This window comes from Coregonus clupeaformis, unplaced genomic scaffold, assembly GCF_020615455.1.
Source record: "Coregonus clupeaformis isolate EN_2021a unplaced genomic scaffold, ASM2061545v1 scaf1488, whole genome shotgun sequence".
NCBI classification, from domain to species: Eukaryota; Metazoa; Chordata; class Actinopteri; order Salmoniformes; family Salmonidae; genus Coregonus; species Coregonus clupeaformis.
The window spans coordinates 4,815-31,427 of NW_025534942.1; the positions used below are offsets into that span (position 1 = coordinate 4,815).

At 43.3% G+C, this 26,613-nt stretch overlaps 1 long non-coding RNA gene across 1 annotated transcript; it reads left to right on the forward strand.

Annotated features, from left to right (window-relative positions):
* Positions 1-12,119: 12,119 nt before the first annotated feature.
* Positions 12,120-19,953, forward strand: LOC123487137. The gene is made up of 3 exons (XR_006659632.1): positions 12,120-12,147; positions 19,365-19,442; positions 19,925-19,953. It is a non-coding gene; the product is annotated as an uncharacterized LOC123487137 (long non-coding RNA).
* Positions 19,954-26,613: the final 6,660 nt, after the last annotated feature.

Consider the following 26,613-nt stretch of genomic DNA (forward strand, 5'->3'; position numbering starts at 1 on the left):
ACAGCTATCTGTGATATAAGATAATTCAGATACCAAGAGATGCTTTGAAGTCTCAAAGAAAGTATAGATGTGTTTACGAGGTGGGGTAGTGGTAATATCAAGATGTATTATTTTTGTTTGTTTGTATGTCCAAGGAGTAGAAGGAGCGTGCTGACCGAAAAATATATATCGGATGGAATGTGTGGATCTGGTGGGAAGAGGGCACCTATCAAGGTTGTTATCTCTGGAGTGGCTCTAGAAGTGAGTGTAAAGGAGATGTAACTGAAGAAGTAGATGTAGTGGTTGATGCACGCTGGACTGACCCGTATGGTGATGGAGTGAGGGAAGAACCATTCCATCCATTATTTTTGTTTTTTTTGAAGAAGAGCCTCTGCAAAATATTGGGTATGGAGATATCTGCAAGAGTCTTCATGCCCAAACCCGCAGTGTGGGAACAATCGCAAACTATTTGGACGCGTGGCGTATGTAGATCGGAGGTATATTGTATGCCAGTTAACAGCAACGCCGCAGCGCGTGGTGGCGCAGCATGAACCAGAATTCACTAAGTGCCCTGTTAGGGGGTGAAGGAGACCCAGGTGCAGGCAATATGGCGGCTGTCCAGCATGTCTCCATCATCCGGAGGAGGTGAGAAGAGAAGAAGGGAGTAAAGTTAAAGAAACCATGGTAAAAGGATTAGAGATATCAGTAAATGCAACTGTCAACAGGATCCTGACAGGTTGCATGTTAAAAAGGTGGACTATTGTTTAGTCTGCCATAAACCTTTTTAAAGAAGAAGAAGACAACAGCAAAAGCATTCTAACTGTACTGTTGTACCGACAACATTTTCATGTCATACAAAGAAACAGTAGTTCACGATGGATCCTAAGTTTGGTTTCTTTTAACAGTATAGGCTGCAGTGGTATAAAATGTCTAGGCCTAGTATATTTTTGATTTCCACATTCTGTGTTCTGTTTAAACGGCTGACAAAAAAACCATGTTTTTTTATTCAAAGTAGCCTACTACATTCATGTTAGGAATCGGAGAAATGACAAATCTCTCATTCCTTCACTGATTTCGAACACATTATCATTATTTGACCAGCTACTAAGTGGACCTCTAACAAAAATAATTGTTCAAAAATGGAAGGCTGTGGGAAGAGGCAAGATAGGTGGGACCATTATAGCAATGAGAGGGCAGAATGAGTGAGACCACTAGGTTGCACAGAAGTAAAGCATATCGAAGTGTTAAGATTGGGAGGTCAGTAACAATAGTGAGGCTAGAGTGGTGGTATCGAGGGTGAGGAGAACACATAGAAAAAATGTGTAAAACACAGAGCAGAGTAAACAGCAAAGAAATTATGGTGGTGATACGGACAGCACACAAGGAGCTGATTAATTCAAAGCATTTAAGATGTGATGCAGTATGCACATAGTTGAGTATAGCTGGGGCTTACACAAGTAGAATTTTTATATAATTTTTAGAATCAATGTATAGCAACATTTTTAGAAGACACTGCAGGAAACCCGCCATATGCATATCCACACATTACTCAGTGTGGGGTTAATAACCACATTGCATATAATTTTCAAGACATCAATGTAGCAGTAGAACAAATATCAAATATAACTTCAAATAAAATAAACAATGTAGGCTACATTAGAACACACATCAGAATATATAGGCCTCCTGCCTATGTGATAATATGGAAGCAAATATTCAGATTACCTTAAGAAGAAAAGTAAAGAAAAAAATAAATCACCTTAGTTTTAAAACCAAATGACTCCCCATGTCAAGTCCATTTAACTCCGAGAGTAGATTTCTTGCTCAAAGCCAGGAGCGGGCCCGGGGCTGCTGACGCCCTAGCCCCCTTCTAAGGCTGTTCTGAAGACTCTGGCTGTAGTGTTATTTTTTTCATTTTGAGTGTTAATATTAAACAGCTGTAAAGGTGTGACACAAATGTGGTTGGAGCATGTTAAAAACCTTTTTTTTGAGGTTGGTTGTGTTTTAATTGAGGCAGAGGATGAGTAATTCACCCACTATTTTGCTAGTTTAATTCCTCCAGTCGTTTCTAGACCCAAGCTCCCTACCTTTTTTGCAAGTGTTGGACAGCCCAACCTTTGAATTATAAATGACAAGCCAGGGAACTTGCGTTTTGACCTGCAAATTGCACCTGCTCTTCCCAGCTCCCCGCCTCTCTCCTGCTGAGTTGACCTCGCTACTGCCTACTAGCTAGTGGAGGCTGCCGGGGGAGATGCTGAACTGGCAGAATTAGCAGCGCTGCTAGCTAAGGATCGACCAGGAACAGTGCCCCTCACCCCCCTCAGGCACGGACAGTCTGGCTCTGGGCGATTCACAATCTTCTAGATTTTTTGGACATGAGAAATTTATAAAAAATTAAGCAGCTATATGTAATTTTTATTCATTTAGGTAAGATAAGTTAGAAGTTTGTAAGGATAGAGTTAAGATCACATTTAATAAGATGAATCAGAAATGGGGTGGGTATGACTTTGTTTGTGGCAACTAGTGACGACAGGCACTACTCCCATATAAGTGTTTTAATGTTGCCGGGATGTAGTGTCTATTTTACATATACATTCTAACAACCTAATTCGATCAAATAAGGCAGAAGCCAGATTTTGGGCCCAGTTATCCCTCTCGCCTCCGCCTCTTCCCCGCTGTTTGATAGGAAATGACATAAGAAATATGGTGGAAATTCAGCCCATGCCTCCACCAATCCAATGCTCTTAGATTGTGGGTTGGAGTGAATGATTGAACATCAGGTGAAATGAGATATTCGAGGGATGCACCCAAATCAATCCGAGGTTAACCAAATTAATAAAATATTTGGTTAGTGTTAATCTATGTAGAATAATTATTGCGCCAACAGGAAAATAGCCTGTCCCCCCCCACCCCCCCGGAGTCCCCAGGTTGATTCGCAACGGTAGCTTTATTGCGGTCTAGTCGACTGCAGGAAAACACGGGCAGAGTGGAACTGAGAGAGGAGAAGAGGAACATGGATATTTGATTTAATTAAGATGAAGCAGGGGTGGATAGACTAGAGTGTGTAACAATCATTGATTCATTATAACTGCTCAAAAAAAATAAAGGGAACACTATAATAACACATGAATCGAATGAATGAAATATCTTATGAAATACTTTTTTCTTTTACATAAGTTGAATGTGAGAAACAAAATACAAAAAAGTATCAATGGAAATCAAATGTATAACCCATGGAGGTCTGGATTTGGAGTACCCTCAAAATTAAAGTGGAAAACCACACTGATCCAACTTTGATGTAATGTTTTAAAACAAGTAAAATGAGGTAGTAGTGTGTGTGGCCTGCCACGCGCCTGTATGACCCCTCAACGCCTGGGCATGCTCTGATGAGGGGGCGGATAGTCTCCTGAGGGACTCCTCCCAGACCTGGGACTAAAGCATCCGCCAACTCCTGGACAGTTGTGGTGCAACGTGGGTTGGTGGATGGAGGAGACATGATGTCCCAGATTAAGGATTCAGGTCTGGGGAAAGGGGGGCCAGTCCATAGCATCAATGCCTTCCCTCTTGCAGGAATGCTGACACACTCCAGCCACATGAGGTCTAGCATTGTCCTGCATTAGGAGGAACCCAGGGCCAAGACAGCAATGGTCAAAGGGGTTGAGGATATCGGTATAAAGCAGATCGAAAAGCACATGGAGGCTGCTGTGCGGCCCCCCAAAGAAATGCCACCCCACACCATGACTGACCCACCGCCAAACCGGTCATGCTGGAAGATGTTGCAGAGCAGCAGAACGTTTCCACGGGCGTCTCCAGACGCTGTCACGCCTGTCACATGTGCTCAATGTGAACCTGCTTTCATCTGTGAAGAGCACAGGAGCCAGTGGCGAATTTGCCAATCTTGGTGTTCACTGGCAAATGCCAAAGTCCTGCACGGTGTTGGGCTGTTAAGCACAACCCCACCTGTGGACGCCCATACACCCTCATGGAGTTGTTGCTGACCGATTGAGCAGAACATGCACATTTGTGGCCTGCTGGAGGTATTTTGGTGCTCCTCCTGCTCCTCCTGGCACAAGGGGAGGTAGGGTCCTGCTGCTGGGTTGCTGCCCTCCTACGGCTCCAGCCTCCGGATGTATGGCCGGGCCCCTGGTAGCGCCTCCATGCTCTGGACACTACGCTGACAGACACAGCAAACCTCTTGCCACAGTCGCAGATGTGCATCCATGAGTGAACCTGAGCCACTGTGTGGGTTGTAGACAGTCTCATGTACACTAGAGTGAAAACAGCAGTATTCAAAAGTGACCAAAACATCAGCCAGGAAGCATAGGAACTGAGAAGTGGTCTGTGGTACCACCTGCAAAAAGATTATTGGGGGTGTCTTGCAATTGCTATAATTTCCACCTGTTGACTATTCATTTGCACAACAGCATGTGAAATGGATTGTAATCAGTGTTGCTTTAAGTGGACAGTGATTCAAAGAAGTGTGATGAAGTGGAGAATTGTGTTGTAATGTTTTTATTTTTTTGAGCAGTGTTGATGAAAAAGATCTGATCGCTCCACCCAATTTGAGAAGTGGAACTTGGTCATCAACTTTGGATTTTCATAATAAATGTATAAAGAGCTCGGGTACAACTCATTAAAAATGTTTTCATCTCAGGTTAAATAAAATAGAAATGATATAGTAAGTGCCTATGGCCAAATAAAGTAACAGGGTGACATTAACAGCAGACGACTGAAAACAACAAAACAGTAATATTGGAAAAAACTAAATCAGCCACAAATTTGCTTATAGAGAAATTTGTAAAGATGGCAATTGAATGCAACGACAAAAAAAAGTGAAAATACAATAATTTAAGATAAAAGGTATTTGTCTCAGTTTTCCACCACAAAACACCAGAAAATTGGCAAAAAGATTAGAACCAGCTCACCTGCTTTTACTCTATGATTTAACTATTTGATGTTCAATGTTACTTTTGCAAAAGAATGCAAGGAACAGTTTCACCATATTTAAACAAGGGGTTGACCTTGAAAATGCCCTCCTGTAGCTCAGTCTGGTAGAGCATGGTGCTTGCAATGCCAGGGTTGTGGGTTCGATTCCACGGGGGGCCAGTATGAAAAATGTATGCACTCACTAACTGTAAGTGCTCTGGATAAGAGCGTCTGAATGACTAAAATGTAATGTAAAATGAGGGCGACGTAAATGAATCACATGAAATAAATAATCTTCAGAAATGACTGTCGAAAGTAACCAAATAACTAGGGCTTTACATGCACACACATAATTTAATATTAAACTGATTATGGCAGTTGCCGAGTATGGCATTAGTCATGTAAACACCTCACTCTGGTTATCTTAATTGGTGCAAGCTCATAACCAAAGTAAGCATACGCCTTTAAAAACAACTGGTTTTCAGAGCAACGTTTACAATTATTAGGACATGTAAATGCTTCAATCAGAGTTACAGCGGTGTATTTAATCTGTAATGTGCAACACAAGAAGCCCATAACTTATTTTGCGCAGTGCAGTGAATTCGGACAAACTGAAAGTATGCAGCAGAAATGTTTTCACATTACAAACTTTATTTGTCCGAACTCAGAATTAAATATGCTTCTCAAAATAACATGGTAGCTGTGGTAGAACATTTATTTTGATTGCCAATATTCGCATTCATCAAAGTCCCATTAGGTAGCCTGATTTCAGATGTGTCCATGTAAACAGGATTATTAGAGAAATTGTTCCTCTTTCATAGTATGTCAACGTTTAAATCAAACTCTCTTATATTAATTGACTAATCATAATAATCATATTATTCTGCGCATGTAACCGTACCAATGATGGTAAAACTTGGAGAAATTATTGTATTAGGTGGGTTAAAATCTTTCTAAAAGTTACACAGGGTTGACGGAGGGACTTGTCAAAATGCAGAATTATTTTTTAATTTAGCAAGTCTTTATTCAGTATAAAAATCGGATCAATCGAATTCTCCATGTGTTCTGTTTTAATGGGCACTTTATTTAATATAACAGAGATTTTATAATAATAATAATAATAATAATTTAGCAGACTTTATCCAAAGCTGAATTACAGCTGTGTGCATACATTTTTACGTAGGTGGTCCCGGGATCGAACCCACTACCCAGCGTTACAAGCGCCATGCTCTACCAATTGAGCTACAGAGGACCACATTTAAAATGTTATATTGGTGCACAATTTCTACTGAACAAATATAAAGGGACGTAAAGACATTCATTTCATGGAACGACCCATCTGTTTATGGGCCCATGTTTGCAAACCTAACAATTCAATGTCTTTGTTTCACAGGGGACAGCCCTAATAGTTGCTCTCTCAGTGGGAGGAGCCCTATCATCTGGGGAGCCTCAACAACATCATGATGCTCACAAGACAGAGAAAAGTCTATCGGATCAGAACACCTCAAGAAACACCAGCAGAGAGGTATAGGAAAGAAACTTGATCATTGCTGCTCTCAGTGTGGGAATAGTTTCAATGCATCCTAAACACCTTAAAATCTCATCAGAGAATTCATAACGGGAGAGGCCCTTACCTTCTTTGATTGTGGGAAATGCTTCAATCAATCAGGAACCCTGACCTACACACCAGCACATACACACAGAAGAGAAGCCTTATAGCTGTGATCAGTGTGGGAAGAGCTTTAATAATTCAGGAGCCCTGATTAGACACCAACGCATACACACAGGAGAGAAGCCTTATAGCTGTGATCAGTGTGGGAAGAGCTTCAGTCAATCAGGATCCCTGATTATACACGAACGCATACACACAGGAGAGAAGCCTTATAGCTGTGATCAGTGTGGAAGAGTTGGGTTTTTTGCTCAAGATTTCACCCTGACTAACACCAGCTCACACACACTGGAGAGAAACCTTACTCCTGTCTATGTGGAAAGAGCTTTGCTCATTCTGGGTCACTGGAAAATCACCAGAAAGAATAAACATGTCATCCTTTATCTCCCTCCTCTCCGGCACCGGTTCCATATCCCTAAATAATGTTTCAATAGAAAACATTGTGAAGAGTCATCCATCTCCCATTCTCTAACAGTATACTAAGTCTGAATACGCATGATAACTCTGTGTAGCATAATGTCAAGCTCTGGATCCATATCGATCATTCGTCTCGGAGTAGGGAGTGCTTGTGTTTGTTGTGGGGTAGGGGGTGTTCAGAGCTGTATCTTATTTCATTAACTCCTGTTATCCATTAATTACTTGTATCATGTATAATAATGTTTCAACAGTACGAGTTGTGTATTCTCTTGTATTCAATAGATCAATAAATTAGATCCATTATCTGCTTAACAACGTCTGCTTATCACATTACAGTGGCTTGCGAAAGTATTCACCCCCCTTGGCATGCTTCCTATTTTGTTGCCTTACAACCTGGTATTAAAATTGATTTTGGGGGTGTTTGTATCATTTGATTTACACAACATGCCTACCACTTTGAAGATGCAAAATATGTTTTATTGTGTGAAACAAACAAGACAAACTGAAAACTTGAGTTTTCATAACTATTCACCCCCAATGTCAATACTTTGTATAGCCACCTTTTGCAGCAATTACAGCTGCAAGTATCTTTGGTATGTCTCTATAAGCTTGGCACATCTAGCCACTGGGATTTTTGCCCATTCTTCAAGGCAAAAACTGCTCCAGCCCTTCAAGTTGGATGGGTTCCGCTGGGTACAGAAATCTTTAAGTCATACCACAGATTCTCAATTGGATTGAGTCTCTAGGCCATTCCAAGACATTTAAACGTTTCCCCTTAAACCACTCAAGTGTTGCTTTAACAGTATGCTTAGGGTCATTGTCCTGCTGGAAGGTGAACCTCTGTTCAGTCTCAAATCTCTGGAAGACTGAAACATGCTTCTTGGGGTAATAAGAGCTGTTGGGTTTGGGCCAGACATAGTGTTTTCCTTCATAGCCAAATAGGTCAATTTTAGTCTCATCTGACCAGAGTACCTTCTTCCATATGTTTGGGGAGTCTCTCACATGCCTTTTGGCGAACATCAAACTTGTTTGCTTATTCTTTCTTTAAGCAATGGCTTTTTTTGGCCACTCTTCCGTAAAGCCCAGCTCTGTGGAGTGTACGGCTTAAAGTGGTCCTATGAACAGATACTCCAATCTCGCTGTGGAGCTTTGCAGCTCCTTCAGGGTTATCTTTGGTCTCTTTGTTGCCTCTAATTAATGCCCTCCTTGCCTGGTCCGTGAGTTTTGGTGGGCGGCCCCCTCTCTTGGCAGGTTTGTTGTGGTGCCATATTCTTTCCATTTCTTAATAATGTATTTAATGGTGCTCCGTGGGATGTTCAAAGTTTCAGATCTTTTTTTTATAACCCAACCCTGATCTGTACTTCTCCACAACTTTGTCCCTGACTTGTTTGGAGAGCTCCTTGGTCTTCATGTTGCTGCTTGCTTGGTGGGTGCCCCTGCTTATTGGTGTTGCAGACTCTGAGGCCTTTCAGAACAGGTGTATATATGCTGAGATCATGTGACAGATCATGTGACGCTTAGATTGCACACACGTGGTCCTCTGTAGCTCAATTGGTAGAACATGGCGCTTGTAACGCCAGGGTAGTGGGTTTGATCCCCGGGACCACCCAGACGTAAAATGTATTGCACACATGACTGTAAGTCGCTTTGGATAAAAGCGTCTGCTAAATGGCATATTATTATTATTATTATTATTATTATTATTATTTAACTAATTATGTGACTTCTGAAGGTAATTGGTTGCACCAGATCTTATTTAGGGCGTGAATACATATGCACGCACTCACTTTTTCAAGTTATTTATTTATTATAATTTTTGTAACATTGTTTTTTTTAAATTTCATTTCACCAATTTGGACTATTTTGTGTATGTCCATTAGCATGAAATCCAAATAAAAATCTATTTAAATTGCAGGTTGTAATGCAACAAAATAGGAAAACGCCAGGGGATGAATTATTTTGCAAGGCACTGTACTTTGTGTACAGTCGTAGTCAAAAAGTTTTGAGAATGACACAAATATTAATTTTCACAAAGTCTGCTGCCTCAGTTTTTATGATGGAAATGTGCATATACTCCAGAATGTTATGAAGAGTGATCAGATGAATTGTAAAGTCCTCTTTGCCATGAAAATGTACTTAATCCCCCAAAACATTTCCACTGCATTTCAGCCCTGCCACAAAAGGACCAGCTGACATGTCACTGATTCTCTCGTTAACACAGGTGAGAGTGTTGGACGAGGACAAGGCTGGAGATCACTCTGTCATGCTGATTGAGTTAGAATAACAGACTGGAAGCTTTAAAAAGGAGGGTGGTGCTTGAAATCATTGTTCTTCCTCTGTCAACCATGGTTACCTGCAAGGAAACACGTGCCGTCATCATTGCTTTGCAGAAAACGGGCTTCACAGGCAAGGATATTGCTGCTAGTAAGATTGCTCATAAATCAACCATTTATCGGCTCATCAAGAACTTCAAGGAGAGAGGTTCAATTGTTGTGAAGAAGGCTTCAGGGCGCCCAAGAAAGTCCAGCAAGCGCCAGGACCGTCTCCTAACGTTGATTCAGCTGCGGGATCGGGTTACCACCAGTGCAGAGCCTGCTCAGGAATGGCAGCAGGCAGGTGTGAGTGCATCTGCACGCACAGTGAGGCGAAGACTATTGGAGGATGGCCTGGTGTCAAGAAGGGCAGCGAGGAAGCAACTTTTCTCCAGGAAAAACATCAGGGACAGACTGATATTCTGCAAAAGGTACAGGGATTGGACTGCTGAGGACTGGGGTAAAGTCATTTTCTCTGAATCTCCTTTCCGATTGTTTGGGGCATCCGGAAAAAGGCTTGTCCGGAGAAGACAAGGTGAGCGCTACCATCAGTCCTGTGTCATGCCAACAGTAAAGCATCCTGAGACCATTCATGTGTGGGGTTGCTTCTCAGCCAAGGGAGTGGGCTCACCTAAGAACACAGCCATGAATAAAGAATGGACCAACACATCCTCCGAGAGCAACTTCTCCCAACCATCCAAGAACAGTTTGGTGACGAACAATGCCTTTTCCAGCATGATGGAGCACCTTGCCATAAGGGAAAAGTGATAACTAAGTGGCTCGGGAACAAAACATCGACATTTTGGATCCATGGTCAGGAAACTCCCCAGACCTTAATCCCATTGAGAAGTTGTGGTCAATCCTCAGAGGCAGTTGGACAAACAAAAACCCACAAATTCTGACAAACTCCAAGCATTGATTATGTAAGAATGGGCTGCCATCAGTCAGAATGTGGCCCAGAAGTTAATTGACAGCATGCCAGGCGGATTGCAGAGGTCTTGAAAAAGAAGGGTCAACACTGCAAATATTGCCTCTTTGCATAAACTTAGTATAATTGTCAATAAAGCCTTTGACACTTATGGAATGCTTGAAATTATACTTCAGTATACCATAGTAACATCTGACAAAAGATCCCAAAACACTGAAGCAGCAAACTTTGTGAAGACCAATACCTGTGTCATTCTCAAAACGTTTGACCACGACTGTACACTTTTCTGTCATCCTCAACACCAGATGCTTCCAAAGAAGCCCTCATCGTCAGTCAGTCCTTCTGGTGAAATAGTAGAGGGCAGTTTAGTTTTGTGTAAGTGCTGCATGATGTCATATCCATTTTTATAGTTCTGTAAAATGACTGATTTGACAGAAGTATTTTCTAACATGTATTAATGATCCTGCAGCAGTGTTTCCCTGGGTTCCTGTGGTGGGGGCTGTCCTGACTGCTGGAGCTCTTCTAATCACCATCTACTGCACACTGAAGAGGTAAGTCTTCCACTAGTGGTCACTAGAGAGCAGAACTCACTCTGTCCCTCTTTACAGGAGATCTACAGGAGGGGGAGTGATGCCACAGCAGACACAGGTGATTCTATGACCACCTCCACACTGCTGACATCACAATACTGCATCACGACAGTCTCTTTCCTACTAGTTGTAAAAAAGTTATTATTACTTTGTAATCTCTCTCTACAGAGTGTCCCCTGATCCTGAAATTGGAAACGACACAGCTCTGAACATGAGGACCAGATCCCCTGACTACCACACTCTGGCAGTCAGTCTCTTATAATGTATTCTTGTGTGCTAATTAATTTGTGTGTGTGTGTGTGTGTGTGTGTGTGTGTGTGCGCAAGTCATGGGTAACTGCATACGTGGAGTGTGCATGAAAGTGGCCGTTGCAAAGCAATTGGGTGGATCAACACCAGTGGGTGTGTCGAAACATAACAGCTAATTGATGGCAGATGTTACCACTCAAGACTGTTTTGCGTGGCTGCTTCCTGCTTCATTGTAGCTTTAGCAGCCAGTTAGGCAGGTTAGGATCATTAACGTGGAAGGCAATGAGAACCAACATGAGGTTAGGAGAATAAATGTAGCAGGTTAGGGGAGAATAAATGTAGCAGGTTAGGAGAATAAATGCTGGTAGCAGGTTAGGAGAATAAATGTAGCAGGTTAGGATAATCAATGTAGCAGGTTAGGAGAATAAATGTAGCAGGTTAGGAGAATTAACGTGGCAGGTTAGGATAACTAACTTAGCAGTTTAGTATAATGAGGTTGGAGGTTAGGAAAAGGGCTTAGCTAAAATGCTACAAGGAAGCAGCAAGCAGCCACGCAAACGGTCTTGGGTGGCAACCAATCTGCCAAATTAGCTGTTAGGTTTCAATGACACCACTTGGGTTGAGCCTCCCCACTTGTTCTCAACGCCCACTTCCAGACAACCCACGTATGCAGTTACCCATGACTCTGTGTGTCTCTTTCCAACAGAGAGTCCACCCGATCCTAACAGTGACACGCACACAGCTCTGAACATGAGGACCAGGTCACCATAGTATGACACTCTGCAGTAAGTCCATTGTGATGTAGTGAGTGAGTGAGTGAGTGAATGAATGAGTGAGGGACAGAGGAATCTGACACTGGCCTGTAGCACCAAAGACTCTAGGAAACTTGAACATTGTGAGAATTTTGTGCACCTACATCTGGTACAAGAATGGAAAACGTCTTACCGATTCCCAAAGACTCTACCTGATAACTACCTGTACGATAACCACCTGTACCTAGACCCAGTCAGCAGTGAGGATGCAGGCAGCTACTCCTGTGCTGTAGAAGGGACCTGAATATCTCCACTCTCCTAGACAGGTGAGTCTGACTGGAATCAGTTGACTGAGAACTGCAGTGGTCTGTGTAGAGATGGACTCAATGACTGTGGTATTACTTTATTTGACTCTCCCATTAGGGAGACTCGAGTCCTGGGTGATGATATCTGTGTAGAGATGGACCACGACTGTGGTATTACTTTATTTGACTCTCCCATTAGGGAGACTTGAGTCCTGTGTATGACAACATCTGTGTAGCCTGGTGAAAGTAAACCCAGCACAGGACACAAAACTAATTTGGGGTTGTTTATTCTGTCAAAGCTTACATTTAAAAAGGATGATGTAAGGTGGAAATCACCACAAGGTGAAGTCACCATGAAGTAAAGTTCAGTCTAAATCACCATCAAGTGAAATAAATCTGTTAGTAAAGTGCATAAAAAACAATCTGAGTACAGATTAAATAAGTACAAAGTGAAATGCATAAACGGTAGTGGCTAGTGCTTTCTACAACGAAAATACAAGAAAATACAAAGACCACAATGTTCACAGTTAGAATAGACTTTCCAATGTTTCAAATGTCTGAGTACAAGATGTCCATCAACAAAATGACGTTGTGCATGAAAAACTAAAATCCATTCTGTCATCAAATACAATATGAATATTTACAAACACACTGTCAACGTGATACCCTAAACCCACATGCAACAGTAGATCCTCATCTCACCCAGACCCCCATCTCTCCACAACGTGGTTCTGAGGAGCACTGGTATTCAGCTAGCAAGAAGCTAACATCCTCATGTCAATCTGAAATTATCAACAGGATAACATGACCATCTGGCATAAATATTACAAAACAAACTCTTATACATTGCAGATGATGCAAAATATGATATATTTCAGTACAACAGTAAGATTTTAAAAAAGTATTATTTACCTAAAGTAATACATCTAAAGTAACATTTGACCCATAATGGATTACAACAGCTCTTTAATGTAGTTGTTGCTCTCACTCTTACACAATGTGCAGGCCTCAATCCCATAACACCTTCTACACATTATTTACTGATCTCTTAAATGGATATCTAGTGGATAGAAATGAATACAGCAATGTGCATTTACCACCTGGCTACATCAGGCCAGGACCCCTACTGCAGCAAAGAGAGTGGACACAGGCGGACAGGATGATGTTCACTACACCGGCATCCACCACAGAAACCAGGAAGTGCCTGTCTTGCAAAATAGACTGTTTTTGAGTCACATTGATGGTTGTTGTGTTGTTGAGATGCCAGTAGAGAGCGCTGTAGTACAGTACACTGGAAACAACTAGGTTTTAGTGTAGCTGGTGGGACATACAGAACTACAGAGAAACCATACATCTATTGTTACAGTCCAATTATGTTGTTGCATTTATTTTAAAGGATTTTAATATGGATATTTTCCAACTTTCATTCTAGTATAGTACGTGTGCTCCAAAAAGATTGTTTATAAGCACTTCAGTGACGTGTTGTTTGTCAGGAAAAGGCATCATGGGTGCAGGAAGCCAGATCTGCATCACCTTCTTAGACCCTCAGTACATCTAGTTGGTGTCAACCACAGAACTCACAGTCTTCTGTTTCACACAGCCAGTATAATGTATCCCTACCAAACTCCTCTCTTCACTCTGGAAGTACCTTTTACATTACCATTCTACCTTCTCTTGGTGATTTGTTCTGCAGAATGAACACCTTTCCTAATATTGAGCTGCACCCCCCATTTGCCCTCAGAACAGCCTCAATTCATCGGGGCATGGACTCTATAAGGTGTCGAAAGCGTTGCCACAGGGATGCTGGTCCATGTTTACTCCAATGCTTACCACAGTTGTGTCAAGTTGGCTAGATGTCCTTTGGGTGGTGGACCATTATTGATACACAAGGGAAACTGTTGAGCGTGAAAAACCTAGTAGCGTTGCAGTTCTTGACACAAACCGGTGCGCCTGACACCTACTACCATACCCCTTTCAAAGGCGCTAATAGGTATTTTGTCTTTCCCATTCACCCCCTCTGAATGGCACACATACACAGTCCATGTCTCAATGCTTAAACATTCTTCTTTAACCTGTCTCCTCCCTTCATCTACATTGATTTGAAGTGGATTTAATCAAGTGACATCAATAAGGGATCGTAGCTTTCACCTGAGCAGGTGTTCCTAATGTTTTGTATACTCAGTGTGGACTAATGTCTTAAAGAGGAAGTATAGTTCTGTATCAGCTACTTGTGTCCTGACCAATGTTCCCTCTAATGTTTTGGGGCACTAAGCAAATTTTAGGTCTTGTGAGCAGAAACTTGAACATTGTAAGAATTTTGTGCAACTCCCGGTACTCGTTTACAGTGAACACTGAGGCTTTACCCTTACAGTTTTAGACAGTAGCCAGTAGTGGCTATTTGAGCATAATGTAGGCCTAACAACAAAACCAATGGAGCCAATCCCATAACATATTTTACATGGAAATAGCTTTTGATTTCTATGATATAGCCTACAGTATCCTATATGTGGTGTTCAATGCAGGCCTACATTGCATGAGAATTTAAAAAACGTTTTTACCTTAAAGGCTTGACATTAATTAATGATTTTTTTACTTGGTCTGTAACACCATGGGCTAAATAGGTGACTGTAAATTGCATTGTGTTGATGATGCAAGAAACCACTATACAAAATAAAATGAAGTATTATTACCATACAGAGAATTAGACAACGTAGGCTACCCCTCTGCCTATTGGCGTATTTGCATAGTCAAGCCTGTCTCAATACAACACTGCCCCCTTTAATTAAGACATAGAGCTTTTACCTAGCTGGCTTTTAAAGACCTCTTGAAATGTAGCCTACATGTTTTGTGTTCTTGTAGGAAGCAGTAACATTGCTGACCTACAGTGGGGAGAACAAGTATTTGATACACTGACGATTTTGCAGGTTTTCCTACTTACAAAGCATGTAGAGGTCTGTAATTTTTATCATCGGTACACTTCAACTGTGAGAGACGGAATCTAAAACAAAAATCCAGAAAATCACATTTGTATGATTTTTAAGTAATGAATTTGCATTTATTGCATGACATAAGTATTTGATCACCTACCAACCAGTAAGAATTCCGGCTCTCACAGACCTGTTAGTTTTTCTTTAAGAAGCCCTCTGTTCTCCACTCATTACCTGTATTAACTGCACCTGTTTGAACTCGTTACCTGTATAAAAGACACCTGTCCACACACTCAATCAAACAGACTCCAACCTCTCCACAATGGCCAAGACCAGAGAGCTGTGTAAGGACATCAGGGATGTAATTGTAGACCTACACAAGGCTGGGATGGGCTACAGGACAATAGGCAAGCAGCTTGGTGAGAAGGCAACAACTGTTGGCGCAATTATTAGAAAATGGAAGAAGTTCAAGATGACGGTCAATCACCCTCGGTCTGGGGCTCCATGCAAGATCTCACCTCGTGGGGCATCAATGATCATGAGGAAGGTGGGGGGATCAGCCCAGAACTACACGGCAGGACCTGGTCAATGACCTGAAGAGAACTGGGACCACAGTCTCAAGAGAAAACCATTAGTAACACACTACGCCGTCATGGATTAAAATCCTGCAGCGCATACGCAAGGTCCCCCTGCTCAAGCCAGCGCATGTCCAGGCCCGTCTGAAGTTTGCCAATGACCATCTGGATTATCCAGAAGGGGAATGGGAGAAGGGCATGTGGTCTGATGAGACAAAAATAGAGCTTTTTGGTCTAAACTCCACACGCCGTGTTTGGAGGAAGAAGGAGGATGAGTACAACCCCCAAGAACACCATCCCAACCGTGAAGCATGGAGGTGGAAACATCATTCTTTGGGGATGCTTTTCTGCAAAGGGGACAGGGACGACTGCAACGTATTGAGGGGAGGATGGATGGGGCCAGTATCGTGAGATCTTGGCCAACAACCTCCTTCCCTCAGTAAGAGCATTGAAGATGGGTCGTGGCTGGGTCTTCCAGCATGACAATGACCAAAACACACAGCCAGGGCAACTAAGGAGTGGCTCCGTAAGAAGCATCTCAAGGTCCTGGAGTGGCCTAGCCAGTCTCAGACCTGAACCCAATAGAAAATCTTTGGAGGGAGCTGAAAGTCCGTATTGCCCAGCGACAGCCCCAACCTGAAGGATATGGAGAAGGTCTGTATGGAGGGAGTGGGCCAAAATCCCTGCTGCAGTGTGTGCAAACCTGGTCAAGACCTACAGGAAACGTATGATCTCTGTAATTGAAAACAAAGGTTTCTGTACCAAATATTAAGTTCTGCTTTTCTGATGTATCAAATACTTATGTCATGCAATAAAATGCAAATTAATGACTTAAAAATGATACAATGTGATTTTCTGGATTTTTGTTTTAGATTCCGTCTCTCACAGTTGAAGGTGTACCTATGATAAAAATTACAGACCTCTACATGCTTGTAAGTAGGAAAACCTGCAAAATCGGCAGTGTATCAAATACTTGTTCTCCCCACTGTATACACGGCCTCCATCTTGTGACCGTAGAGTACATGTAGGTATATACGGCCTGCATCTTGTGACCGTGAGAGTACATGTAGGTATATACGGCCTCCATCTTGTGACCATAGAGTACCTGGAGGTATATACGGCCTCCATCTTGTGACCGGTAGAGTACCTGTAGGTATATACAGCCTGCATCTTGTGACAGTAGAGTACCTGTAGGTTATACGGCCTGCATCTTGTGACCGTAGAGTACCTGTAGGTATATACGGCCGCATCTTGTGACCATAGAGTACCTGGAGGTATATACGTCTCCATCTTGTGACCGTAGAGTACATGTAGGTATATACGGCCTGCATCTTGTGACCGTAGAGTACCTGTAGGTATATACGGCCTGCATCTGTGACCGTAGAGTCCCTGTAGGTATATACGGCCTCCATCTTGTGACCGTAGAGTACATGAGGTATATACGGCCTCCATCTTGCTGACCGTAGAGTACCTGTAGGTATATACGGCCTGCATCTGTGACCGTAGAGTCCCTGTAGGTATATACGGCCTCCATCTTGTGACCGGAGAGTACATGTAGGTATATACGGCCTCCATCTTGTGACCGTGAGAGTACCTGTAGGTATATACAGCCTGCATCTTGTGACCGTAGAGTACCTGTAGGTATATACGGCTGCATCTTGTGACCGTAGAGTACCTGTAGGTATATACGGCCTGCATCTTGTGACCGTAGAGTACCTGGAGGTATATACGTCTCCATCTTGTGACCGTAGAGTACATGTAGGTTTATATACGGCCGATCTTGTGACCTAGAGTACCTGTAGGTATATACGCCTGCATCTGTGACCGTAGAGTCCCTGTAGGTATATACGGCCTCCATCTTGTGACCGTAGAGTCATGAGGTATATACGGCCTCCATCTTGTGACCGTAGAGTACCTGTAGGTATATACAGCCTGCATCTTGTGACCGTAGAGTACCGGCAGGGTATATACGGCCTGCATCTTGTGACCGTAGAGTACCTGTAGGTATATACGGCCTGCATCTTGTGACCTGGAGAGTACCTGGAGGTATATAGGCCTCCATCTTGTGACCTTAGAGTACCTGTAGGTATATACGGCCCATCTTGTGACCGTAGAGTACATGTAGGTATATACGGCCTCCATCTTGTGACCGTAGAGTACCTGTAGGTATACACAGCCTCCATATTGAGATTCGTAGAGTACCTGTAGGTATATACGGCCTCCATCTTGTGACCGTAGAGTACATGTAGGTATATACGGCCTCCATCTTGTGACCGTAGAGTACATGTAGGTATATACGGCTCCATCTTGTGACCGTAGAGTACATGTAGGTATATGCAGCTCCAAATCAGAGGGATAGGTAGGAGCAAGTCCATGTAATGCTTTTGGAGGTTAGCAGTAAAAACACTGAAATCAGGTCCAGCCTTATAACAGGAAGCCGCTGTAGAGAGAGCTAGCACTGGAGTAATATGATCACATTTTGGGTTCTGGTCAAGATTCTAGTAGACGTATTTAGCACTAGCTGAAGTTTATTTAGAGCTTTATCCGAGTAGGCGGAGAGTAGAGCATTTCAGTAGTCTAATCTTGAAGTGACAAAAGCATGGATTAGCCTTTCTCCATTTTTGGACAAAGCGTTGTTATGAAGATGGAAAAAGCTGCTCTTGAAAAATTTTTGTCAAAAGAGAGGTCCTTCAGTTTTATTTGAGACGACTGTACGACTGTACAACTGTGGTCCTCTGTAGCTCAGCTGGTAGAGCACGGCGCTTGTAACGCAAGGTAGTGGGTTCGATCCCCGGGACCACCCATACACAAAAATGTATGCACGCATGACTGTAAGTCGCTTTGGATAAAAGCGTCTGCTAAATGGCATATTATATTATTACAACCATCGAGATTAATTGTCATATCCAACAGCAGATATCCATTGATTTCTCAGAGGACAAACCATCCACAAAAGACAAACTGATGAGATAAGATTTAAACCAGGCAATATCCAGGCAAATATCTCCAACATGTGGGCCCATATGATGCTTCACACTGAGTCATATGTGCCAGCAAACAGCCGGATCTGGACCTTATAACATTTTCCAGCACTGAGCCATATGTGTACCTAACAGCAGATCTGGCCCACAGTAATTTGCTTTGTTAACTGAAAGAGAGAATGGTTTTTTTATACAATTTCAAAACATTATAGGATATCAGTGGCAGTGAGGCTGAATTATTTGATACAATTTACACATTTCATATATGGAGAAAACACAAAGAAAAAAATGTAAACGTAAATAACATTGATTTTAAAAAAACTGGTGTTAAGATATGTAGGCCTCTGTGACAGTGACAATAGTTGTATTCTTGCGTCATGTAATCTTAATGAGGAAGAAAATTACAGCCCTGACCACTTATGTGTCAACCATAAACTCACTGTAGTAAGTTGTCTTACAAAACCACCCCCTTCACTCTGTAAGTACACTCAAAGATATCATATAATATTGTGTTTGATAGTATGTTTTTGTATGAACCATGTTCTTCTGGGTAATGATATTGATAGGGACCCTTGTATCAAAGCTATAGTCAGGGTTATAATATTAAAACAGATTTGAAGCAATACATGAATCATTATGTGTATACAGTGCTACAGACAGGTCTGTTCAACAAGTGACTGTGTTCACCCCAATTGAGCTGTGTAGGGTGTAGTAATTCACCAGCTATATAGTGAGTTGTTGTTTATGTTTCTAAGACTGCAGGGTGGGAGATGCAACAATGGCCTTGAGAACAGCAGGATGTGTGTTGGTGGTCTTTCTCTGGTATGTGGAAGGTATGGGCTCATTCATCTTACACTCTTTCTCTAGATTGTTTGATGAACATACAATTCTAAAATGCCAAAAACAATTCAGAAAACATCTTAAAGGGATAGTTCACTAAATTACATATTGGTTTTCTTACCCTTTAAGCAGTATATGGACAAGGGAATGACAGCAATCCATTCTTTCGTTTTGTTTACCTGGCCACTGTTTCCAGAAAAGTTTTAGCATTTGTGGGAAAAAAAATCCGATGCGTTATTCAATAGTACCAATATTATCATATGGCTTTCATGTCCAAATCATCCTAAAGTATTTAGAAATGATTATGTAGCTTATGGAAGTTATTTTGTAGATGAGGAAACCAATATGTCATTTGTAATTTAGTTGAAATATCCCTTTAAGTATGAATGCCATAGACTCGCTTCATTATAAATAGTTGTCTCTCACACTTCACTGAGTGATGCTCATCAAAGGTTTCCATTCACACGCAACTCAGCAACTACGGCAACAAAGTGTGAAGAAAAAGCCAAGTTATGGTGTCTCCCACCAACGAGAGAAGGGACAGGAGGTGACACTGACCTGCAGCACCACCAGTGACAACCCCAACCCCACCTACATCTGGTACAGGAACGGAAACGTCTAGATGAAGCCACCTCCAAACAACACTCTGTCAAGATTTACTATTCAGACAGCTACTCCTGTGCTGTCAAAGGCTGTGAGGCTCTCTGCTCTCCTGCAGTGTGTAAGTCTGAATACAACTACCGTTTTTCTAAACGTTTGCAAAGATTATGGCGATTATTACTAAAATTTTATTTTTTCAGTCCTGAATAGCTGATTTAACAATAATTGAATACATTTATTGAAAAAAATTAATGAATGGGCCTCCGCTTGTTTTAGGGGTGTTCTGGATCCAGAACTGTTTCAACGTGATTACACCCTTTTCAGAGTATGTGCTATGAAGGGCTCAACAGTGGAACTGCCCTGCACATATCAACATCCAAGTAATCATATAGTCTCAGAAGCTAACTGGTATATCCAAGAGAAACGTGATGAAGGGCTTAAATCCTGACCTCAGAGTGTGCAGATCCTGTGGTGTTTGGTGTGGACAAAGAGAAAGATTGTACCCGGAGATTCAAAGACATGAGAGCGAGTGATTCAGCTGAGTACAAGTTCAGATTTAAAACACAGTTTTCCAGAATGGGGGTACAGCTTCCTGGAACAACTCTGACTGTCACAGGTAATATATCATATCTACTACTTTCTATAACTACTAACACAGGTAATATTACACCAACAGTTTACGAGTATGGAGTCTTGGTCTATGGCACAGAGTACGACAAAGTGATGTTTCTACACCTAATTTCAGGTCTGCAGGTGAAGGTGACTCCTGCCACAGAGAAAGGGATTCTGACACTGACCTGTAGCACCACCTGTACTCGACTGACCGACCCCAACCCCACCCACATCTGGTACAAGAACGGACAACGTCTCACCAACTCAAAGACCCAAGATAACTACCTCTCCCTAGACCCAGTCAGCAGTGAGGATGCAGGCAGATACTCCTGTACTATAGAAGGCTACAAGAATCTCCACTCTCTGCATTGTCTGTGGGGGAACAATCGTCTTTGAAGGAAGCAGCTGTAGGAATCATAGTGGTTGTTCTGATTCTCATCCTCTGTCTCTCTGGCTTCATGGTTCAGGTGAGTGAGAGGAATTTACCCTTTTACATTTAGTTTTTTATCATTGGATCTAAATATTGAACATGATTTTAATGTATTCATAAGTTCATCCGTTCATTTGTTTATTAATTCCTTCATTCACAAAAAACAGGAAGAAGGCCTCCATATCCACCTCTGACAGTAAGAGACAGAAGAGACAGCAGAGCATGGACAGGTGAGTCTGTTGGAATCAGCTGACTGAGAATGGTATGTGTGCATCACCCTTAGCAGCGTTTCTATTTGTCAGGGATAGAGTATTTTGAACCTAACTTCCTTTCCCCTGAACAACAGAAGTGGGCACTTTTCTCTGCCAATGACTGGTATTCATTTATTTTTCAATCCTCATGTTGTCTGTCCTCTCTCTCCATCAGGAGAGACTCTTAGTTCAGTGTGCGACAAACGTCTCAGGCATAAGCCATGGCTCCCTAATGCTTAGCACACAGAGAGCGTGACAGAGGCGAGCATGATGACGTTCACTACGCCAGTGTCCACCACAAAAAACAGGAAGTGCCTCAGCGACTCCACCGTTCAACTGCCTCAGCCACAGAAACAGGACGAGGATGTCCAGTACGCGCTGTGGAAATTCAACCACCCCAGTGCTACCTCAATAGACTGTCTTTCAGTCAGATTGATGGTTGTTGTCTGTTGAGATGCCAGTAGAAAGCACTGTAGTACAGTACACAGAAAACACCAGGTTTTAGTGTAGCTGGTGAGACATACAGAATACACAGAGAAACCATAAGCCTATTGTTATGGGCACAAAAATGCATTTTTGTAAAGACCTTCACTGACGCGTTGTTAGGAAGAGGCATCCTTGAAAGACAAAGACGCCAGCTCTGCATCCCCATTTAGCCCCTATCAGTACATCTAGTTGGAGTCAACTACAGACATATTATTCTGTTTTCAAAAAGCTTCAGTAATGTCTCCCTACCAAACCTCTCTCTTCAACCCCTGTAACCGATAACAGCTTATACTGAACCCGAACATAATCAATTTGATTTTTTTGCAATATGAATGCTTGCATGTGAATAATATAGTAAAATGATGGGAGTGTGGTTTCATATATTTTGTTTTGTTTGCATTGCTGATTCCATATAAATGTTTTAATAAGGACTGTATTTCAAATATATATATAATTGACTATGTAGAGGAGACCAGGATGGTGTTGTTGGCCTGGGTCCCAACTTGACTCAATGTTATAGTCATGGTCCTTAGAATAAAACAGGTTTAAATCAATCGAACAGAAACATGTGTGTCTTATACAGTTAACACATCTGTTATAATAGAGTGCCTGCTTTAATTGAAGTATCAGTTGTAGTTTTTCACGAGTTATAAAGTGTGTTTAGTTGTCTCTTTATGTTTCCTAAGACTGCAGGGTGGGAGGATGCAACAAAGGCTTGAGAAAGAAGGAAGTGTGTTGGTGGTCTTTCTCTGGTCTGTGTCAGGTACTTCTGTAGGGTGATTTTGGAAGGAGTCAGGCGCAGGAGGGTAAATCACAGAATTTATGGTTTAACCAGGAACACATGGCACAGCAATGCGTAAAACACTCAGTGCGGTAAATAAGGCGCACTGGAGAAACAAGAGCACACGGGTGAATCGGCCATGTCCATCTCCACACCTGAGGTGGTGATGTGGTATCCGAGGAAGGAGAGGGACTGTTAGAAGAACAGACACTTTTCTGCCTTGGCATATAGGTAATTCTCCAACAGTCGGCCCAGCACTTTGCGATAACAGGGACACATGCTCGGCGCGCGTAGCGGAATACACCAGAATGTCATCAATGTAGACCACCACACCGTGACCCAGCATGTCCCGAAACACCTCGTTCACAAAGGACTGGAAGACTGAGGGAGCATTCATCCACCCGTACGGCATCACCAGGTATTCATAATGCCCCGAGGTTGTGCTGAATGCTGTCTTTCACTCGTCCCCTTCCCGAACACGCACCAGGTTGTACGCACTCCGGAGATCTAATTTCATGAAGAAGCATGCTCCATGCATTGATTCGATAACAGAGGAGATGAGGGGTAGAGGATAACTATAGCGAATGGTTGTTTGATTAAGTGCCCGGTAATCAATGCAAGGGTGCAGACCTCCGTCTTTCTTCTTCATGAAAAATAAACTTGATGAGGAGGGATGGATGAACCCCTGGTGCAGGGACTCGGAGACGTATGTCTCCATAGCCTCCGCTTCAGCCTGCAACAAGGGATATACATGACTCCTGGGAGGCACAGCGTCTACCCGGAGGTTTATCGCGCAATTTGGAGAACACGTGCGCCAAATCGAGGTATTCGGGGAGAATGCGCACGGTGGAGGTAGTGTCTGGTCTCCACCGTGCGCATTCGGAAACAGCTAGACACCTAACCTGACACTCTCATGACCACCCGGTGAGAACCCTCTGCGGCCATGAAAAGGTGGGGTCGCGTAGTGTGAGCCAGGAAGACCCAACACAACAGGGAACTCAATAATATAGAAGGTGACTTGCTCCCTATGGGTCTCCTGCATAATCATTGTGACTGGTGCTGTAACTTCGCTAACAAACCCCTGATCCTAATGGTCGACTGTCAAGTGCTTTGATGGGCAATGGAATGAGTAGGGGAACCAATGTAATATAGAGACTATTAGCTAAAGATCTGTCCATAAAGTTCCCAGCTGCGCCTGAATCGACCAGTGCCTTACACTGGGGAACTACCGGGTAATCAGGGAAGTTGACGTGTATGGTGTAGTGCACAGCAGAGGGCTCTGAAACGAGTGTGGGTTTGCACTACCTGGGGGAGAATGAGTGCCCTGCCTGCCACCTCCAGACCGGAAGAACCCTGACGACAGCATAGAGCAGAATGTCCTCTCTTGCCACAAGAGTGACACTGGCGCTGGTCGTCAGTTCTCCCGGATCGCTGCACCACCCAGCTCCATCGGAACGTAATCGGGGTTGAGGGGGTGAAACAGGCAGGCCTCTTCCAGGACATCCTCTTGAAGCTGCAGGTTGTCCAACCGGATGGCCATGTCCACCAGCAGTTCTAAACTCCAGGGGCAAAGTCCTGCGCGGTCCTCGTCCCCTGCCTCAGTTGGACCAGCCGCTCGCACGCCTCTCTTCCTTCGGGGGGGTGATCGAATACTGCCCGGAAGAGACGAGCAAACGCCCCGTAGTTGTCCAACGCGTCTCCTCCTTCACTCCAGACCGCGTTGGCCCACTCCAGGGCTTTCCCGAGAGGCAGGAGACGAGGGCGGACACCTTCTCCCGATCCGATGGAGCAGGGCTGATGGTCGAAAAAATAGAGGTCCAGCTGCAGGAGGAAACCCTGGCAACGGGCCGCTGTCCTGTCGTACTCCCTCGGTCGTGATAGGTGAATAGCTCTGGTCGCTGGGGTGTGGGTGGCTGGATCCGGTCGCTCAGCTGGTCCCGAAGGGTCGGGTCCTCTCCTCTCCAGGCGTTGGACGACCTGGAAAACCCGATCCATCGCTTCTCCCAAGCTGGCTAACATGTTGGAATGCTCCCGGACCCGCTCCACAACTCCAGGCATGTTCTCTGCTCCTGCTGACTCAACGATTCAGGTGTGTGATTCTGTAGCGGGTGATTTTGGATGGAGTCAGGGGCAGGAGGGTAAATCACAGAATATATGGTTTATTCAGGAACACAGCGTCGCAGCAATGCATAAAACACTCCAGTGCGGTAAATACGGAGCACTGGAGAAAACTAGGCACACGGGTTAATATCCCGGCGATACAAAATACAAAGTAGCTCCACCACAATAACTAGAGGGAATACTTATACAGGTACTAATGAGGGGATATGAACCATGTGTGTGTAATAAACAAGACAAAACAAATGGAATGATGAGCTGAGGAGCGGCAGTGTCTAGAAACAGGTGACGACGAACGCCGAATCCTGCTCGAACAAGGAGAGGAGGCAGCTTCGGCGGAGGTCGTGACCCGTATGGCCATATTCATAATCTTTCAGTAACCATTTTTCTCCTATTCTTTGCGATTCAATCTATATACTTTTTAAATTGTTACCAAAAAAATGACTGAATGTTTTTCTAGTGTGCATTGTTAATTTCTTTGTTCATATTTAGGAGCTGTTCTTCACACATGCACTTGTGATTTACATAACTCTCTGTGAAACAAACTGCGTCAGAGGGATCAGAGGGAGACTTGTCTGTGGTTGCTCTTCTCACTCAACTCCGCAACTACGCTAAACAAGTGTGGACAAACTCTACTGTCAGCGTGAGCCAACAGGTTTTGGCTTAATTTAATGTCATTGTGATGTGTGACTGTGTTGCAGTGGTACTGGGTGTGACTTACCCCACTCAGAGTATCTGTACCTTGAAGGGGTCAACAATGGACCTGTCCTGCTCTTACACATATCCCAGAGGTCATACAGTCATAAAAGCATCATGGTCCTATAGATGGTCCGGTGTGAAACCTGAGATGGTGGTCATTCAGAGTACAGTCGTGGTCAAAAGTTTTGAGAATGACACAAATACTAATTTTCACAAAGTCTGCTGCCTCAGTTTTGATGATGGCAATTTGCATATACTCCAGAATGTCATGAAGAGTGATCAGATGAATTGCAAAGTCCCCTCTTTGCCATGAAAATGAACTTAATCCCAAAAAAACATTTCAACTGCATTTCAGCCCTGCCACAAAAGGACCAGCTGCCATCATGTCAGTGATTATCTCGTTAACACAGGTGAGAGTGTTGATGAGGACAAGGCTGGAGATCACTCTGTCATGCTGATTGAGTTAGAATAACAGACTGGAAGCTTTAAAAGGAGGGTGGTGCTTGAAATCCTTGTTCTTCCTCTGTTAACCATGGTTACCTGCAAGGAAACACGTGCCGTCATCATTGCTTTGCACAAAAAGGGCTTCACAGGCAAGGATATTGCTGCTAGTAAGATTGCACCTAAATCAACCATTTATCGGATCATCAAGAACTTCAAGGAGAGAGGTTCAATTGTTGTGAAGAAGGCGTCAGGGCGCCCAAGAAGTCCAGAGCGCCAGGACCGTCTCCTAAAGTTGATTCAGCTGCGGGATCGGGGGCACCACCAGTGGAGAGCTTGCTCAGGAATGGCAGCAGGCAGGTGTGAGTGCATCTGCACGCACAGTGAGGCGAAGACTTTTGGAGGATGGCCTGGTGTCAAGAAGGGCAGCAAAGAAGCCACTTCTCTCCAGGACAAACATCAGGGACAGACTGATATTCTGCAAAAGGTACAGGGATTGGACTGCTGAGGACTGGGGTAAAGTCATTTTCTCTGATGAATCCACTTTCCGATTGTTTGGGGCATCCGGAAAACACTTTGTCCGGAGAAGACAAGGTGAGCGCTACCATCAGTCCTGTGTCATGCCAACAGTAAAGCATCCTGAGACCATTCATGTGTGGGGTTGCTTCTCAGCCAAGGGAGTGGGCTCACTCACAATTTTGCCTAAGAACACAGCCATGAATAAAGAATGGTACCAACACATCCTC